The sequence below is a fragment of the Dipodomys ordii genome, unplaced genomic scaffold (genome assembly GCF_000151885.1).
Source record: "Dipodomys ordii isolate 6190 unplaced genomic scaffold, Dord_2.0 Scaffold135, whole genome shotgun sequence".
In the NCBI taxonomy this organism is placed as follows: Eukaryota; Metazoa; Chordata; class Mammalia; order Rodentia; family Heteromyidae; genus Dipodomys; species Dipodomys ordii.
Window position 1 is genome coordinate 1,723,099 of NW_012267351.1, and position 19,907 is coordinate 1,743,005.

General features: G+C 48.5%; 2 long non-coding RNA genes across 3 annotated transcripts in view; one reads left to right on the forward strand and one right to left on the reverse strand.

The window, feature by feature from the left end:
* Nucleotides 1-10,845: 10,845 nt before the first annotated feature.
* On the reverse strand, nucleotides 10,846-14,250 carry LOC105996736. The gene is made up of 2 exons (XR_001175620.1): nucleotides 14,069-14,250; nucleotides 10,846-11,246 (listed from the first exon to the last, which is right to left on the reverse strand). It is a non-coding gene; the product is annotated as an uncharacterized LOC105996736 (long non-coding RNA).
* A 118-nt stretch (nucleotides 14,251-14,368) lies between these two features.
* Nucleotides 14,369-19,907, forward strand: part of LOC105996733 — a 12,036-nt gene continuing 6,497 nt past the window's right edge. Inside the window, exons 1-2 of one of the 2 annotated variants that reach the window (XR_001175619.1) lie at nucleotides 14,369-14,445; nucleotides 15,365-15,794. This is a non-coding gene — a long non-coding RNA (uncharacterized LOC105996733). Of the gene's footprint in view, nucleotides 14,446-14,704; nucleotides 14,882-15,364; nucleotides 15,795-19,907 lie in introns of those variants that run through there. The other variant, XR_001175618.1, reaches the window with a different exon arrangement.

Sequence of the window (19,907 nt, forward strand, 5' to 3'; positions counted from 1 at the left end):
CTGCGAGGGCCTCCAGGGGCCGGGGCCCCCCCCCCGCACCCCGCGCGTGGAGCTGACCGAGGCTCCCCCGCAGACGCAGACACCCGTGGGCTCACTTACAGGGCTCTCTTCCGCTCAGGCTAGCGCTCTACCACTTGGGAGGCACAGCTCCACTTCTGGTTTTCGGGTGGTTTAGGCACGCGCCACCGCGCAGGCTGCAGGCTCTGTTTTGAAGACGCGGCGCTACAATTTAGCCCACGATGGCCTTTGTTTTTGTTTTTTTTAACTTTATTTTTTTTTTGGTCCGGTTGTGGGCTGGGCCTGGGCACTGTCCCTCAGCACTTCAGCTCAAGGCTAGCACTCTACCACTTGAGCCACAGCATCACTTCTGGCTTTTTTTTGTTATATGGTGCTGAGGAATTGAACCCAGGGCCTCAGGCATGCAAGGCAAGCGCTCTACCACTGAGCCACCTTCACAGCCCTTTTTTAAACTTTTGATCCAATGCCTCAGACTCCTGGAGCTGGGATTACAGGCGTGTCTCAGCAGCACACCTGGTGGCCCAGAGGCATTTAGAGCCGACTCCTCGCACCCAGCCAGCCCTTCTTCCATTCGGGAATCGAACCAGGTTACAGCAGATCCCTCCGTCTTCTGTCCAATGGACGTGAGCAGAAGCGAAAGCGTGATTTTCAGGAGATGTCTTTAAAAAAGAACACCCTTAGCCCCTCTGCTTCTTCTGTCCCTTTTATTTGGCTGGGAAAGGGGACACATGGAGTAGCCTGTTGGATCTAGAGGTGGATAATCTAGAGGTGGTTGGTAATGGCAAAGCCAGTCTTGCTACCAAGATACGCTCATGCAGCAGGGCAACCATTCCTTTAAGTCAACCACTTGCCCTCAGAACTATTATCTGGCAAGACAAGAAAAACAAGATGGAGGGAGGCCTGGCTTGGTAAAGACTGGGGTCTTATACAATAGCTCACCTGGCTCCTTATGGAAAACCAAGGCTGAAAGAAACCGTTTTCAAACCTGTACATTACCTACCTACTCAAAGCCTTCCTCAGCGCTCAACGAATGGAGGCCAGTTCTCTCACTGTGGCGCGCCCTTGTGTGGGGTAGGTCATGTGGGTTTCAGGACTTTTCCCAGTCTTCTTTGTAGTTAGAGGTGATCATGTGACTGAGTTCTGGCCAATGAAATCTGGATAGAAGTGATGGAAACTACTGCCTAGATTGGCTCTTCAGGTCATCTGTAACCCCACAGCGCTCCTTTCCACTGTTCCCGCCATCTGGAGGGGGGGGGTCAGAGTGAACCTCCCATGTGAACAGCACTAGACTTTGCATGAGCAAGAAATAAAACTCTAAGGACACTAAGTCACTGACGTTTGGGATGTCATCCACTCTCAGCTATTCGAGCTTGACTAGCAATTTTTCTATTGGTTGGAAGAGGCTGGGTTTGTATAACAGAGGCAAGGATAAAATGACATGTGATAACAAGCTGTCCCTGTATAATTATTTTTAACACATATCCTAGTTTGTATGACAGTGTATGGATAATTACTGAGAGAGAGAGAGAGAGAAAAAACCTTCTACAAATCTCTCTTGCATCATAGCCCAAAGCAAGAAATATCCCTTCCTGGCAGCTCTCTCAATTGCTTTTAATGCCACATTTTTGGTTGCAGCTGGGCTGCTGCTGTGCTGAGCTACCCGCAGTGGCCCTGTGTGGTTTCAATCTTGTGACCTCTATTCTAGACTAAGCACAAAACCGAGGATCCAAGTCTTGGTCTCATACCGTTTGAGACAATGGAGATTCCCAGGCAGGTCATTTTGAGACTAGAGAAGGTCCTGTGTCCCTTTTACCTCTTTTCTCTCAATAATAATATCTTGTAACGCTATAGTTTTAAGGATTACAACTAGGAATTGACATTGGTACAACCCAAAGATCTTGCACTTATTTCCCAATTTTACACGCGTTTCTGTGTGTGTGTGTGTGTGTTTTAATCACATGTAGGTTTGTGTAACCATCAATATACTTGAATGAATCAATGTTGTACCACCTACAATACCAGAACTGACATGCTAAACACCAGGAGTGTACATTGGATGCATATAACCAGAGGCAGGATTGGCAGGATAGCTGTGTCTTTTTATTTGTTTGTTTTTTGTTTTTTTGCTTATGTGGTGCTGAGGCATTGAACCCAGGACTTCATGCATGAGAGGCAAGCACTTTACCACAGAGCCAACTTCCCAGCCCTAGCTGTGCCTTTAATGTCTGCTCAATTGGTGAGCAGGGGAAAGGCAGGGCGAGTGGAACAAGAGCAAGGCCTGAAGGTTAGTCATGTGCTCACGTATCCCGCTGGCCAGAGTTCAGCTGCAAGAACACACCGAGCCGTGAGGGAGGCTGAGGTAGGCTGTATTCACTGCCTGTGAATCTTCCCTCCTAGTCCTTGACTTACCCTACAGATTTTAGGCTTTGGCCAGTGGGATGTGGCCAGAAGTGACAATGTGTCAGTTCTGAGCTAAGACCTTGGCAGAACGCAAGGTGTTGGTCTTTGTTTCTAGTGCTTCTGTCTGCTTCATGGCACTGACACTCCCCTTCCATGCCTCCCAGAGGAGGCCGTTGGTTCGGAGGGTCAGGGAGAAGTAACACAGCCGTATATCTGTTCGCAGCCTGAAGCAGAGCTGCTTTTGCTGACCTGTCAGAAAAATAAGTGGCTTTTTCTTCAGGGCCACTGAGATTTTGGGATGGCTGGTCATGAGTTTTGCCTTAAGTTGGTTTTGTTGTTCAAGACAGGAAGACGGACATTTATAGACTAACTACACTCTACAGCCATGAAGGGGGCCCATCCCAGGAAGGAACAGACAGCGTCACCTACAGGGAGCCTCTCAGGCGTTCACAGCCTAGCGTAGCCAAATTAGTGGCATGGATATAAGAAGACTTGTTTTCCTGGGGCTCAATCCGGGCGAAGGGACTAGAAGAGATCAGCTGACTTGGAGTCAGGTGGTACAGTGAGCATACAGGAGAAGCATCTTGGGAACAGAGCACTGACCAAGGGGCGGGGTGGGGGCACTGATGGAAAGCTAGGTCAAAACAAAACCACCCTGTATAGTCACAGAACAAGTCAGGGAGGTGATCCCAGGTGAGTGATGAGTGGATGCCGAAAATAGAATCCTGAAATAACGGCGCATTCTTACCACATTAAATACTTAACTCAGGACTATCTGTTGGTGATACAACTGGCAGAGAATGAGGGTGTTCTGATGTGGGTTCTATACAAGATTTGGGAAGCGTGAAAAAGATGCTTGTTACCAGATCAGTGGAAATCCGTCTCTAATGGAGTACGGCTCTGCATTTACACAGATGAGGTGCTGAATGCAGTTCGTTTAAAGGAAGCCGGTCCTTGAACTACTTTCTGCCAACAAGAATTTGGTATGCAGAAATGACATCCATTTTTTTTTTCTATCTGGGAAATTGCTAGAGAAATGCAAGAGGTAAAAAGATTTGAGAGCGCAGCCATTTAGGTGTGAATATCCATTTTGAGGTGTGTTAGTCTCTTGGAAAATTACTGGCTGCTTTCACGAAACTGACTCAGGAAAATAGGATGATGTTAATGCATTTCTTAAATTTTAACTAGTTTTTCTTGGTGTTATCTTCCTACTTCCTTATTATGAACATTTTCAAACACTGTCAAAATAATGGAACTGTAAATGTTTTCAATTTGGATTTGATGGTTATTAATGCCTTTTAAACTATATTTGCTTTCTTTCCTCTCTCCACACACATGAATACATACTTTTTGAAAATAAGTGATAAATATGACATCACCATCTCTAAATGCTGCTGTATCAATCTCCTAAGAATAAAGGGAATCTCTTATAAGCATCATACCGTCACACCTCAGGAAGCTAGCAATTATTTTACTAATGATCACAACTAGTCATCCAACACATACTTAAGATTTCCTACTGAAGATTTTTATGCAGTTTCCCTCCATGATATAATCAAGGTTTGGGGGTTCTGTCTGTAGGGTTACTTTTTTGGGGATTGGTTGTGGGCCTTGAACTCTGGACCTGGGCGCTGTCACAGAGCTCTTCAGCCCAAGGCTAGTATTCTACCACTTGAGCCACAACGCCACTTCTAGTTTTCTAGTGGTTAATTGGAGATAAGAGTCTCATGGACTTTCCTGCCTGGGCTGGCTTTGAACTGTGATCCTCAGATCTCAGCCTCCTGAGTAGTTAGGATTACAGGTGTGAGCCACTGGCACCCAGCTCCCCCATTACTTTTATTTGGTTTTGATTTATGACACTGACTTCTGAAGATTGAGCTGACTTATAGAAAGTTGCACATTCTAGGTCTGCTTGTTTCCTGATGTTGTCTTTTGATTTTATGTATTAATATTTCTCTTAAAATGTAACCAATTTCATTAGTTTCATTATATACAAGAGTAACCTCTTGTATCTTTTCATGAAAATAAGCCAATATATAAACATATTTTAAGTTCTCCTTACAGAAAGTATAGCATACTATCTATTCTATGTCTTGTTTGTTTTCCTAATAAATACATATATCTAATGAGTCCTCTCTTGTTAGCTCACTGATATCTTAAGTAAAAATTCATTAACCACTTAGTTACATGACTAAACTCATGTATCAATGACAGTAGGCCAGGCAAAGCGACAGCAACAAACATTACAGTCCAAATGTTAGTAGCTCTGCAAGTAAACGTTTTTCTTGTTCACATAAAGTCCTTTATGCACTGAGTATTAGCGCTGTCTTACAGCTACATCACCTAGAATATGTATCTTCTATGGTAGCTACTGGTGAAGAGGACACAACAATGGAAGTTGGTGTCTCTGCCAAACTAGGCCTTACATTTCTTAACTCACACAAACCTTACGACAGTTCTGTGTTAGTAACTTTTCTCTCTCTCTTTCCTCTCCACTCCCCCACCCCTCCCTGCAAATACATACATTCTCTGCCAGTCCTGGGGCTTGAACTCTGAGCCTGGGCTGTGTCCCTGAGCTTCTTTTGCTCAAGGCTAGCACTCTGCCACTTGAGCCACAGCGCCATTTCTGGCTTTTTCTGAGTAGTCAGTCTACTGTAGGTAAGGGTCTCCCGGACTTCTGCCCGGGCTGACGTTGAACCATGAGTCTCGCATCTCAGCCTCCTGAGCAGCTAAGGTTACAAGCACAAGCCCAGTGTTCAGCTCTTTGCGTTCCAGTTTTAGATACACCCAAGACCCTTCATCATTCAGAAAACATTAAACTCCCTATTAAATGAAAGCACCCTTTTAACCACTTGCAATTCAGATTGACAAATCCAATTGTTTACTGGGTCTGACACCTCCTCTCCCCCTCAAGAAAAATCTCAAGCTCAACATAACCCATACATTTCGGTACTGCCTGCCTCCAACCCTCCCTGCTGGCCCTTTCTTTTGTCAGTGTTTGCGCTTCTGTTGTTGTTACCATGGTGAGTTATGACAGGTCAATGTCAACCTTCAGGCATGGCTTTCTCAGGAAAGACTGGTGACCCTCACACCAGGTCAGGGTGTTTTAGGGTACTTCTGGCTGTTCGCAGTGCTCCACTGTTTATGTAATGGGGAGAGGGAGCACCCTATACAGTGAAGTTGTCATATGTGCAGCCTTCAAGTAGAGCCAGAGTTTGTGTTCTGGCTCCATCATCTGCCTTGAGCAAGTTACGTAAATTGTGTGACGCAGATTCTCCCTCTGCAGTTGGGAAAGTCTGTGGTAACTATGTCCTACGGTCGTCTACAGAATCAGATGAACACGTTTAAAGCCCATCAGGATTCCCTGGCTGGTTGAAGACTAGATCACTTAGACAGGAGTCTGAGACAGAAGACTACTTGAAACCCTTGGACTGTGTGAAGGTAGAACCCCGGAGAGAAATAAGAATAAGATCACAAAGGCAGAAATGATGCTAGGGAGAGGGAAAAGCAATTGTCCCCTCTACTTGGGCAGTTGGGTAGGTGGCAGAGCCATTGCTGAGATAGGAAGTGCGGGAGAAACAGGATTTTGGTAGGGAGAAATGATTTGAAGTAAAACAGTGCATTTGGGATAGTTACCTAAGACTTTGCAGTGAGCCTAGAACTCACGAGACACCTGGGCTGGACATACAGATGTGGGCTCTTCAGCACACGGCAGGCAGTAGATGAAGCAGTGGGCGTGAATACAAGTGCAGGTGGTATCAAGAGAGGCGGCTGGAGCTAGAGCTCTAGGATGCTTCAATGTGAAGTAGTGAAAAGAAGCCAGTTATGTCACGGCAGTAAGAAGACAGGACAGGACTATCATTCAAGCCTTAATCAAGCAACAACTTCTCATGTGTGGTGGTACAACACAGATGAATCTAGAAGTGAAACGAGCCTGGAGCACGCTCTTTTTCCCTTTCTCCCTCCTCCCCCCACCCCCATACACACCATGGGATTTCGCTCAAATGAGGTACCTACACTGGGCCATATTCATCATATTCTGGGAGATATAGGGACCTGCTGCTTAATGGGCATAGTTTGTTTGGAAGAATGAAAAGTTCTGAGGAATCGGTTGTAAAACGACATGCATAGACTTTACTCACAGTGGTTAAGGTAGTATGTTTTGTGTGCATTTTTGCAAAATAAAGTGTTTTACAAGTGGTGGGAGCAAACTAGGAGCCAGGTTATTAATGCCAGAGCGCTACACTAGTAGAAGGACTTGCCCAATGTCCAATGTAGCAGAGCGACCCTTTGATTGCACTGAGCAATGAGACGGGACTCCTGCTAAAACTAGATTTCAACGTCTCAAGATACTGAGCTACTCTGGGCAGCTTAGGAGTCCTGAGGACTGATAATGAAGGGTCCTGAAATTGTCTTTATGTGCTCCGCCTTAGGATCATGGATGTCTACAGGTCCTAGGAAGGTAGCTCTGAGTCTGAGGACTGGTTGCCTCCCCTAATGCAGTGGCACAGGGGACCCTGAACTACTTCTATGCCTACAAAGGCCTGGTTACGCCAGTGGGCGGTATTCAGACAGCATGAAACTTATCTCATGCACTGGGCATTTTAAGTGCCATGAAATTTTATTTGACATTCTCCATAGCTATGTAAGATAGCTCCTCTTAAAAGATCAGAAGGGCCTGACTCTGGGGTGGTGAGAAACACCACCAGGGGGCAGCAGGAAGTATGCCTTCACTATTTTTTCATCGTAATCCTTTCCTTCCTTCCTTCATTCTAGCTAGAGAGAAGTCAAGAAATGTCCTTTCTCTAAATTATTTCCTCTGGCAAACTGAACCATGAATGGGGAATTAAGAAAGTATGAAGGCAATCAGAACATTTCTTTTATCTCTAGTCCCTTACCAATCCAAAATACTTTTTGTACATAAAAAAAAATAAGATAAAGAAAATTTCCTACAAGGTGACCTTCAATCACCTTAATTCTCCTAAAAAATTCTTGACCTCCCATCAAAGTTCAATCTGTCCCTCACAGACCACAGACCAAGTCTGCTCAGATGAGGATTTGGGGACTTGGTTTTTCCCTTCCATTTTCCTCTTCCTCTCCTCTCCTCTCTCCCAGCAGAAAATCGATAGTTTAATGAAGTGATATAAACTCAACTGCCTGCTCAGGCTGTTCCATTAACCTTTGGCAAAAGGTTAAGAGAAAAATATCACCTCCCGGCAAACCAAGGCTTCTCTAAGGCCCTGGCTCTGGAGTCTCAGCTCCCAGGATTTGCCTCCAAGGCCCGAGCAGTGCTGTGCAGCTGTCCCAGCACCGGTGCAGGCTGCCCTCCCTTCTTGTTGTCCCTCGTCCACTGAGTAGATTCCACATTTCTAGAATCAGTTCTGCTGTGAAGTTCGTCAGGGCCCTTTCCTTCCTACCAAATCTCCTCAGTAAACACCTTTCTCCCTGGCTGCCGAAACTATATAGTCCCTCATCCCCACCCCACCGAGGGCTTCTTCTTCTTTTTTTTTAAATAGTTCCAATTAAACAGCCATAGATGTTTCAAAGTTTATATGGTAAATTATTATTTACACAGTATGGGACTTATGGCATCAACCATTCCTGGCAGTTCCTTCACTTTTCACAGTAGGATGTGGTGGCCATGATTACTTTCCCACGTGGCAGGGAGGGAAGCAGAGAGAGGTTAAGGGTCTGTCCACAGGCACGCAACATTGTGGTGCAGTAGTTTGAATCCAAGGCAGCAAGATGTACATGTGCTCTTGACGACTGCCCCTGCATCTCTGTGCAGGCCAGACCCACCCTGTCCCTCTCAAAGCTGGCTTCCTGGCTTTTTAATGGGAAAACAATGTATCATTCTTGGAATGCCTCTTTTATTTTTCTATTACCTCACACACTTGGCCCTCTTGGTTCAAATTTGTAACTAAGTTTCTAACTTTTTTTTTTTTTTAACTAGAATGAATAAAATTCACTTCAAGAGTTTAGCCCAAACTGTTGCCTCATTCTTGGTATTGCATTTCTTTTCTCATTTTGTCAAAACTTACTTGGGTTACATCTTCAATATTTTATTAACTCTTTTCTATCCCTTTAATTTTGACTTCACAGCCCCCTCTGTGGATTTCCACATAGTGCTTCACTAGAACTGCATTTCCATCCGTGCTGCTCTGTCTTCTTTATCCCCAGCAGCTGCTTGCTTCCTAAGTCTTCTCCACATTGCCATGGCTGCTGCAGACTGAGGAATTCAGCAAGGAGTGCGGCCAGGGATGGTGTTCACAGGGAATTCCAATACTACGCAGAGCTAAGTCAGTGCTGGCCTTACCCTGAGGTTTCAAGGAGTGACTGCTTATTTAGTTGGTGATAAAGTCTGAAAATGTCAGACTTTCAGGCTGTGTGGAAGGTGAGGGGAGGTGAGTTTGGAATCTCCACATACCTGGGTCAACCCTGAACTCTCCCCTAGAATAAACTACCAGTGGTGGTCCAGCTACTGAGACAGTCCAGAAAGAGGTATGAAATCTGGGGTCTTCTCACTTCAGGATTCAGCCAAGCAGCTTGATCCACTTCATACATGACCACTTCATCACTGATTTCGATTTGTTTTTTTACCTCCTCGAGAGGGCAAGTGAGAGTGTAAACAGGGAAGCTTGAAACCTGTAGTTATGACCTTGAAATGTTTAATTTATGTAAAAGGTCGAGTATCTGATTCAACTCTTGGGGCAATTCCTACGAATAAACTGGTGGTGACACATGCAGAGGAGCTGCCAAGCACAGCAGGGAGGTGGCAGGCACCGTGGTGAATTATTAACTCCCAGAGGCCTGGGACCTTTTTTTTTCCCCCTCTCACTTGCTTAGAATAGTTTCCAGAGGCTTCCTAATGAGTGCTGCTGGGGCTGTTGGCCAACCTCTAACTGAACACAGTTCCTTGGTTTTAAGGAGCCTGGAGCTGGCTCGGAGGGGGATCACGTGCAGGGCCACCCTTTGCGGTGTATCACTCAGCAGAGACCACAGACTACTTGTACTTCAAAAGATCAACAGATGTTTGTCTTTTTATGCTTAATAACTATCATTACTTAAAATGTTTTAGATATTTAGAAATGGTCTTGGCATAAAGGTCATTTTACCAAAGATAAAGGAACTGTAAGGCTGTAACTAAGGTGTGTGTGGGAGACAGATAACAGTTGTGATACTTGCCCCCAAAACACTTTTCAGCTACTCCTGTAAAAGATGTTTCAAATGTCTCAAATGTTAAGGATTCAGCTAGAGTTCACAAGCTGGTTCCTGGAAACAGGACCAGGCCCCACTTAGAATCTAAGGAGCACATCGGCTGGGAAGGTGGCTCAGTGGTAGAGTGCTTGCCTTGCATGCATGAGGCCCTGGGTTCGGTTCCTCAGCACCACATAAGCAAAAAAAGCCAAAAGTGGCGCTGTGGCTCAAGTGGTGGGGCGCTAGCCTTGAGCTAAAGAGCTGAGGGACAGTGCCCAGGCCGAGTTCAGGCCCCATGACTGACAAACAAACAAACAAACAAAAAGGGATCTAAGGAGCACAATCAATCCCCTCTCAATGTATGTATTTACCTGATATAAAGGACCCCACCTCCCATACCAGGAGTACTTCTTTCAGATCCCTTCACAACCTAACTGGTGACTCATCTTCCCCAGAAGATAGTTCAACTTAATGTTATGTCCATTATACCCTTCTTCACACCAGCATTTCAAACTGACTTTAGTAACTCTTGAGGAGCTTTCCCTCTTCATGTGACCTGAAATCTGCTGGAGGCAAAAGATGTGTCTATTTCTGACACAGCTGTTGTCCTCTTCCTCTTTCTCCCTTAGCACCAGTCTCCCACTCATGAATACAGGCCCAGTGTGGGGTGGGGGTGTGGGGTGAGGGTGTGGGGGTACTGGCACTGGGAGTCAAGGTTTCACATACTCACTGTATCAGTAGGCCAACCCTCGCTGATGGAGCTGATCTAACGAGATAAAGAAATGAGTACATGCTCCTGGTTTAAATGCAAATTAAGACTTAAACCTGCCCATAACCTGCATGTAAATGGTTTAAGACACGTGTCTAAGAACTGCCTGGCTTTCTGTAAAATGTAATCACACTCTGAAAGGTGATGGCGGGGGGAGGGGAGGGAGAAGCTTCTTTAGGGAAAGGAGGCTTGGCGTCTTGTTCCCAAATGGAGAGGGCAATGCAAGACGCCCCACCCCCTGAAAATTCAGCATACACTGCACCCTGGCCCTTCCGATTGCTATCTGTGAACTCCTAAACACTACAGATATTTCTATAGCTCTCTCCAGTTTTAAAAGGGTTCCGGTACCCACGGTTTCATTTGATCCTCATGAATACTCTGCTAGGAGTAAAGGACAGGCTGCTTGCTGTATGCAGGGAAACTAAATCTCTGGCGCCACAGAAATCAGAGAAGCCAAGATCTGGGTCTGAGGGTAAATATTCATTGAATGGAACAAACAGAGATAGGTAAACCAGGTTTCTGCCCTTAAGAAGTTCACAATCTAGTTGGGGAACATGTCCAAAAAACTCTTTTTTAAATAATTAAAATAACAATGTCAGGATTAGTTAAAGAAACACATGGGGAAATAAGGCAAGAAAGTGCTTTGACTTTTAGAGTTTATGTATAGAAAGTTCACCCTGTGATTAAAATGAAATTCCTTCACCTGCTGCCCTTGCTCCCTGCGAAGTCACTGTTTCACACTCTGGACTGGACTCAAGATTCCGTATGGCGACTCTCAGGTCTTCAGCTTGCTACCTCAGTTATGGTGATGTCTGGGCTTGTCTCATCCTCTTCTGTCTGGTATCTACAGTGCAACTGCTGGCTGAAAGAATCAAAATTATTATTATTTTTTGAGGTCATGGTAAACATGAAAAGGGGGAAGAGGGAAGCTGCCTTCAGTGTTCCATCTTCACCAGCCACACACGTTGAAGGGAATGGACTTTAGAAAATGCCGAGATTACACATGAAGAGAGATACAAACGAGGGCGGAGATTCAGGGTGAAATACTAACCGGGGAAAAGGAGAAAAGAAGTCAGAACATATATCCCTGGTCAGCACTGTTTCCTCTGATAATTATGCGTTGTTTTTACGGGGCTCACACCATTTAAAATTGAGATTCCCCACAATCTAGGATGGCACTAGTCCATACCCACTGTCCTTGAAAAAACACAAACACCCCGGACACATCTCCACCTTCACCTGGGGGATTCAGATCCTATCTTTACTCAGTCCAATCAGGACTAACACACTGACAAAAACATGTGCACCGCAGAAAAGACACAATCTGTGTACATCTGCCTTTGAGCAGATATGAGTTACATGTGTGCATACAAAATATTTGGAAGGACATCCATGAAATTGAAAACAGTTCCTTTCAGTAACTTGAGATTAGACACAGAAAAGAGATTATTAACTTTTTCTTTACACAACTTTCATTGGGCTTGTTAAAACAGGCATGCAAAATCTCAGTGCACTTGAGAATAAAATGCTTGTGATGATAAAACTACAGAGTACAGTTCAAATATGTGCATGTGAGAATAGCCTAGATGGAAATACTTTAATGAAAACAGTCCATTTACTTCATTTATTCCACTATTTTTTAACAGCTGGCATTGTTCTAGGTACTTGAGATACAAAAAGAAATCAACCAGTCAAAAATGCCTCCTCTCATAAAACTTATAATCTAGTGGGGTGAAAAATACAATAAATAGTAACATATTAAGAGCATGTTTAAGAGGTGATGAATGGTACAGAAAAAAAAGTGAAGCAGGGTAGGGAACGTGGCAGCACTGTGGGTAGAGGGCAGGTTTAACAGGTTGGTAAGGAACTCAGTGAGAGAACATTTGAGAAATAGCTGAGGTAAAGGCAATAAATATCTATCTACTTATCTTCCCATGATTATATATATATTTATGAGTCATATATGTATGTAAATATCTGTGGGCATGCACACACACACACACACACTCACACACACACACAAAGCCAGAGATGACTTCCACTGCAAAGGACCAGATACAGACTAAAGGAATGGCACTAAGGACAGTAATGGCTTATGGTAAGTGAAAGGGAGAGAGCAAATAATCAGAGAAGCAAGCACAGCAGGTGGTATTGGATTTTGAAGAAGAGAGTAAATACTTTGGCTTATCTTTCAGGTACAATGGGTAACTTCTGTGCAGTTTTGAGCAGAGGAATACCAAGATACTTTGGACTGCTATGTAGAAACCTGGCTTTGGGCTGAAGCAGACAGACCAGGCTGTCCGGGTGAAGGATGAGGGTACCTGTGGAGCTGCTGAGGTGGCGTATGCCAGATATAATTTGAAGTTAGAGCCAGCAGGATATTGGGTACCAAGTGACCATGAGAGAGAATAGAATGGTTCTTTGGATTTTGACTTAAGTAAATGAAGTTGCATTAATTTAGGTGGGAGAGATGGCTGAGTTGGTTTGGAAAAGAAAAAGAACTTAATCTGAGAATGTGGCATAAATGGGTGTAGTAGTGACATAACTTTTTTTTCTCTAAGATGTTCTTAATGTTATGATGTCATCTTTCAGTATTTCAAGACTCTCAGTCCAGCAACTATAGTATATTTCCAGTAAGGGAAGTGTTCAGGTCGGTCACTGTTCACCACCTGGGGAAGTCACATGAATGGGAGAATAGCCCAGAAGTCTGAGTTCCAGTTAAAAAAAAAAGGGGGGGGGGCAGGAAGGTGGCTCAGTGGTGGAGTGCTTGCCTCGCATGCATGAGGCCCTGGGTGTGATTCCTTAGCACCACATAAGCAGAAAAAGCTGGAAGTGGCGCTGTGGCTCAAGTGGTAGATGCCAGCCTTGAGCTGAAGAGCTGAGGGACAGCGCCCAGGCCCAGAGTTCAAGACCCACGACCGACAAAATAAAATTTAAAAAGGGGGGAGAGGGGAAGTTTAAGAAGCTGCTGCTCGTTCCAGTCTTGGCAAAGAGAAGATGTCAATGAGATGACATAGAAAACTCCAAAAACTATTAGCGACTGTCCTTTTCAGCTTGAAATAAGGAAGGGGAAAAAACAAACAAAAACCAGGCAACAGGTCAACTTTGTAACTTGTGTTTCGAAAGAGGCTTCTTTTGAGGAGACAGGTGGCAGGGGCAGTGCTGTGTGTGGTTTCTAGAGGGGGCCAGGTTCCCTGGAAGGCCTACCTCACCCCTCCAGTGATGCAGTGGGGGGGGGGGGAGCAAGCGACGAACGACAGTGCTATTGAGAGAGCTCAGCCTAAGGAGCAGGTAACTCAGACCTGGGTGCCTTCCGGATTTTTTCTCCCAAGGAGGAGGACCAGCATCAGAACATCAGAAGCCCGGTCCAGCGCCGCTGTTGCTAGGTGATTTCCTCCAGCAGGGGGATTCGGGCGGGAAAGGCCGCGCGTAGGCTCCGCCCCCACGTCGGCCGCCCCTTAGCCACGCCCCCTTCCCCGCCCCAGTCCCACCTATGGAGACAAGCCGACCCATCAGCACTCGCGACCGGCCGAAGCCTCCCACCCACTCGCCCCCCTCCCCCCGCACGCATGCGCTCTTCTTCCTGCGAAGCCAACGTGACGTCAGCTCCCGTGCCAGGCCCTCGCCTCTGCCCCGCCCCCACCGGTACAGCCGCTACCACAAGTCCCCTAGCTTCGTCCTCACCTAGACTTGGTTCTGCCAGCCCGTCGCCTTCCGTCCTGTGGACAGTGATTGTAGAGCCACTTCCAGCCCATCAGATTCCCCCCACACCTCCCGTGCTCTCGGGGTGGCGGTGGTCACAGGCGGGGGACGCGGGGAGAGAAAAGGCGGGATGTGGGAAGGCCTAGTCGTCGCTCCGAGCCCACTTCCGGAGGGCGGGCGGAAGTGGCTGCGGTGGATGGTGGGAGGGGGGGGGAGAAGAAGTGCAAGGGGAGGGCCGGGCCGCCGGGGGTCCGGGGGGTGGGGCCTGGGCCGCCGGTGGGACCGGGCCTGGGGCCTGGACTGGGACCACCCGGGGCCGGCCGGGGCTTCGGCGGCGGCGCGCGGTGGGCGGGATGCAGGTAACCGACCCGGCGCGGGACGGGGCGGGCGGGGGGGGTGGATGGGGTTCGGGGCGGGGCGGGGGGCGCAGTGTCACTCCTTCGCCGCCTGAACGCTGAACGCGGGGTTCGGGGGAGAAGAGTGGGAGGAGTTAAATCCTTGGCGGCGGAGGAGGGGGGGGTCATGTGGACGCCACGCCCCTACAGGAAGCCAGAAGAGTGTGTGTGTGTGTGTGTGTGTGTGTGTGTGTGTGTGTGTGTGTGAATAAACTTACAGAGGAGGGGGCCGGGGGGGGGGGAAGTGTTGGGCTCTCGGGCTGAGAAATTGGGGCACTCAGGCCTCAGACGTTCCCGGAGAGCGCGCTCGGGAGTGGCCCTGCCTGTGAAGGAGTTGGATGGAGATTGAGAAGATTCCATCCTTGGCACAGTTTTGGAAGCCCGGGCGGGGATCGCCCTGGTGAGGGGTCGACCGCCGGGGTGGGGGGAGAGGGGGGAGGACAGGGATGCGCGTGGAAGGCGCCTGCCCCCTCGGTCTGGAAAGGATTGAGTGCGGTTGAAGAGAGCTGGCGGATTGAAACACTGAACCCCCTAAGAGGCTTGGGAGATTGGATTTCTAAGTGTCGCTTCAGATGACAGGTGGACGTTGTTCTCTGGGTTTCTTAGGAGCTTACCCGGCTCACGCTGTCAGGGCTTTTGGTTACTTTTCTGTACTGAGAATAGGTTCAGCTTTTTATCTTGGAGCCCTAAGTATGTACCCATCACGTATTTTTTTTGGGGGGGGTCCAATGTGTTAATGAAGTAGAGTAATCGGGTAGAGTATTTGAAGAAGGGTTTTTGATGACAGTCTAGTAAAGGAAGGTAATTTAGATATGGAGGGGGAACTAAAAAGGCTGAAAAATCAGTTTGGATGTGAGTGTCATAGTGTTTTAATGTTCCTTAGGCTAACACAGAAATCAGCCTCGTGGGCCATGCCGGCTTTAAGGCCTGTTTCTTCTCCTGAGCTTCAGCAGAAGGCCGATGGACCAGTCCTCACCGTGGATGACTTCCCCTGCTTGAGCAAGCTATGCTATAGTACCTGGAATCTGACCCTCACTGAAGTCCGTGCTTAATAAAAGCCAGCTGAATGAAGGGATGTAACAGACCTCTGGGAGAGACACTGAAGTCTGCAGAGGGGGGGGAGGGGCCTGGACACACCCCTTCCCCCCAGACTCCTCCCCCTCTGGGTCCTCTCAGCCATGGACTTTGAACCTGGATAAGAGGAGAGAAACCACACTTTGTTTGGTGGATCTGACTTGTGGGTCTCAGTTTTGGAAATGGAGTGCCGGATGGGCGTTTGGTGATCTCCAGAGGAGCAACCGAGAGAAGAGAAGGTAAGGTCCCTCTCTCCTTTCTGGCTTAGTGCCTTGTTACTTCAGTGCAGAAAATGTTGAATGGGGGAAGGAAGTGAGGGCACAGGAAGTATCTGGTGAGAACTCTGTATTTTGATGATACACAAGAAGCTTCAGCTCTTCTTCTCCATTCTTCGTGATTGCAGACTAGTTTCCCTGTCCTCTCCTTACCGAGTCCTGAGGGGACCTGTGAAAGGATCATGAGCACTTATAATTTGTCTGAGTAGGTCAATGAGGCTAGGCCAAAGAGCACATGAAAAGGATAGTGGATTAGATTACCATTAAAAGTCTTTCCACCTGTGAAATAATAGGACTCAGGTCAGTTTGGGCTAAGATTCTGAAATGGATTACTCAGACTCTATTTTGGGGCAAGAACAGAATTAGGTGTTTGAGGAGGAAAGGAGAGGAAATGGTCTAGATAACTCCCCAAATTTATCCCTTTTCCTCCTATTCCCTATACGAGAGCTTAGGTCATGAAACCTCATAGCACAGAAATAGATACTATCACGGAAATCAGTATATCAGTAGCTCTGACACTCATAGGCAGTGCGCAGGCTTAGATAATGTTGAGCAACCACCCTGCCCTGTTTTCTTTCTCTTCACTTGCAAGAAGATCCCTTGTAGGTAATCAGGAACGCAAATGGAGTAATGAATGTTGAGAAGTAGCCAGGACTCTTTACGTATAAAACAGTAACACTGACATTCCCTGATATGCCTGAAGCACACACAGAGCTCTGAATTAGATGTTCTGTACTTGTATCGAATTAGTGTGCTGGCGGAAACCTTAGGAAGACCTCCTTAATTAAAAGCCTGCCCTGAATTTGTCTCATCTTCTTGCCATTAATACCTAGGATTGTCTCGTTGTAGGAAAGGTGAACAGTTTAAGGAGAACTTAAGTTGAGAGATTATGCCAAGTACTGCACTGGTCCCAAAAGCTCTTCAGTTCGCTTGGCAGTGTTCCTTTCTCAGGGTAGCAGATTAAAGGGGGGTGGTGTAAGGTAAGAGGGCTGGGAATGTGGCTTAGTGGTAGAGTGCTGTGCCTAGCATGTAGGAAGCCCTGGGTTTGATTCCTCAGTACCACATAAACAGAAAAAGCCAACAATGGTGCTGTGGCTCAAATGGTAGTCTTGAGCAAAAGCAGCTCAGGGACAGGGCCCAGGCCCTGAGAAGTAGCCCATTCCAGGCCTGCCTGCTGTTGTGTGGGTTTCAGGGTGGGGATGTCACCTCTTCCAGCTTCACTCAGCAGATTCCTGCGGCCAGCTGTTGTCTAGCCACAGGGAGCACCTCGGTCCCTAAGGTCTTGGTGATCCCCAGCTTCCTCCATTCCTCCACTGCCATGGCTGTGCTCTCCCTCCCTATCTCTTGAGTGCTTCCAAGCTCTTGAACTTGTGGGACCCGGGGCGCCTCCCGTCTGTTGTGTCAGTTTTCTGTCACTTTGTGTGAGGAAGACAGTGCAGGGATCATTTTCCCAGTGTGAGAAGCTCTGAAAGCCCCGAGCGGGGTGGCTTGCCTAAGGCTGGAGCGGCAGACACTGAGGTCGCCTGTGTAGTGCCAAGCTGCTTTACAGCATCCGACCTGACAAGGGGCTCCTGCGTTCTGCTCAAACCTCCAGGGAAAGGAACTCTGTATCTTGTCTGACAGCTGCTCTGGCAAAAACATTTCCTCCTCCAACAGATTCCTCTCCCCTGTCAAGAGCAGCGGCTTGGCTCATCGCTGCCTCTCCACTGCCCCCCTCCCCATTACTTTAACTGAACTTATTTGTACCTTTCTGTATTCTAAGACATTCAGGTGGCTAGGCTAATGAAGGACTTGAGGACAGCGCTGAGTAATTACAGCCCTGGACTGAGGGACAAAGATTTTAGGAAGACAGAGAGAGGAAATTGTTTACTGGTTTAACACTTTGCTTTTTCTCCTAATGGTTTCAAGCCAAGGCCCGTCTTGAATCCAAGGCCCGAATTCTCCTTGTTAAGCAGTCTTTGAGTATGTCTGGTGAGGGGCAGTTTCCTGAAAAAAATGTCACTTCCTTTTTCTTTCTCTACTTCCCTTTTGGTGGTTGTGGGACTGGCAGAACTGCTTATTCCATCTTTCAAGTCTCTTTATTCTGTGCTGGATCCTGTACTTTCACATAATCGGATCCCAGGCTTAGCTCCAGCATCTCACCTGCCTCCTTGTTTCCACTCTTCTTCCCTCACCCCCTCTCTCCATGGAATGAATCTGTCAGCAGTCCAGGGCTTCTTTCCAGGTCATGACACTCATCTTCAGGCTTCATACATCTCAGACCAATTGTTTTGTTTAGCTTCCATGCAAGAATCCATCCTATCCTTAACCTCTACTAGTTCTTCTCTTCTTTGTATAGAAGCACTATCCAGATGCCTTTGGAATTTCACCAAGGGACTGCAGAGCTGGGGGCAGGGTGAGTTAAGGCACACAGTCTTCTGTCTTGTTTTCTACGCACCTGCGTTCGATTGGAGAGGTGGCACAATTCGAGATGGGCATCTGATGTGACATGGGCCGGGCAATCTCGGTGCCCATCCTTTGTCCAGGAGGTGATTTTAGCTCCTTAGATCTTAGATCTGTAAACCAGTTTCCCTACTTTTTACACTTTTGAAGAACTTCCTCATTTTCCCTCCCACTTTGCTACTGAGTGGGCGTGTGCAGGGCCCGACTATCCCCCCAGCTCCTTCACAGAGCAAGTGTAGGAAGAGGACAGAGTGCAGAGATGCCAGCCTCCGCCTGGCACGTGAGCATAGGCTTGAGTTTCAGCCCATGCAGTCAGTTTAAGCTGTAAACTGGCACACACATCCCACCTGCCCCCACCATCCCGCCTCACCAGTGTGTCGGCCCTCCTCTCTCCCCAGCTACTTACCTAGATTCTCTCGGCCATCACACTGTACTCCTGTTGTACTGGCACACAGTCATCTCTGAGCTGTACTAGTCAAAGGTGCATGGAGGAGGGAAGCAGTGCCAGATTTGGAGCAACCCACATCTCAAACCTGGCCCTGGCTCTCCCTGAGTGTGACTTCCAGCGAGCTGGGGCTTGCTCTCCATAGCTACTAGGAGAGTTAACAGAGGGGCCCAGGGAGGAGGGGCCTGATGACCCCTCCCAGCTTTGCTTTGCCTCCTCCCCTCCTCCCCCCCCTCCTCGGGCCTCTATTACATGCCACACTGTCCTGGCATCATGTAGGAGCAAGTTAGCGAACTCATGCACCCAGTAAAACCCGCCGCTCTGGGCTGGGAACACCGAGGGAGGCACGCGCATGGCCCGCAGGAGTTCTCAGCTCCCACACTCCTTCCGTTTGGGTGGTGAGCGGGGTGAAGTGGGTGGCGGGGAGCCTCTGCCGAAGGTCAGGCAGGGTAGGGCCATGCGAGGGCACAGGGGTCCCCAGAGACCTGAAGACTAACCTTCTCATGCAGGGCCTTGGAGACCTTCTCCCCGGCCCTTCCGCGCCTTCCCTCCTCGGTCACACTTGGCTTGTGGCTCGCCTCTGCTCACAGTGTTACCTCCGTTACTCTGCCTGGGTCCTGAGTCTTTCCTCCCCGCGTGCTCGCTCGCCCCTTCCCCTTCACAGCCCTGGGATGGATTCCGTCTGTCCCTTCTCCCGCAGCCCGGCGGTCCTGCCCGGGGGCAGGCCTGTGCCCACTCCTCCCCTCCAGCCAGCTGCTCTCGTTCCCCGCCCCCAACCGCGAGGAGCTTGGCAGCTGCCCGCCCCGCGCCGCCCCGCGCCGCGCCCGGGCAGGTGCTTCCTCCCCGACTTCCCTTCTGGCAGCCCGGCTGCTGCGCTCAGCCGGGCCCGATCAGCTCCTCGGACCCCCGCCTCCCTGGGCTGGGGCCCGGAGGCTGCGCCGTCCTCAGCTTCGGGGCCCCAGCGCCGCACCCCACCTCCTCCACCCAGCTGCCCCCCCTCCCCGGCCGCGGAGCGGGGTGCCTGGGGCGTCTTAGACGGGAGGGCGCAGAGGTGCGGGTGGGGTCGGGCAGCGTCCGGGGAGCTGCATCGGGGCCCCAAGTAGCTCCGTCCACCACCGCCCTGGAACTCGGCGGCCCGGAACGCGGGTTTGGATCCCGGCGGGTGACCGGGAGGCGGCGGCCCGGGAAGG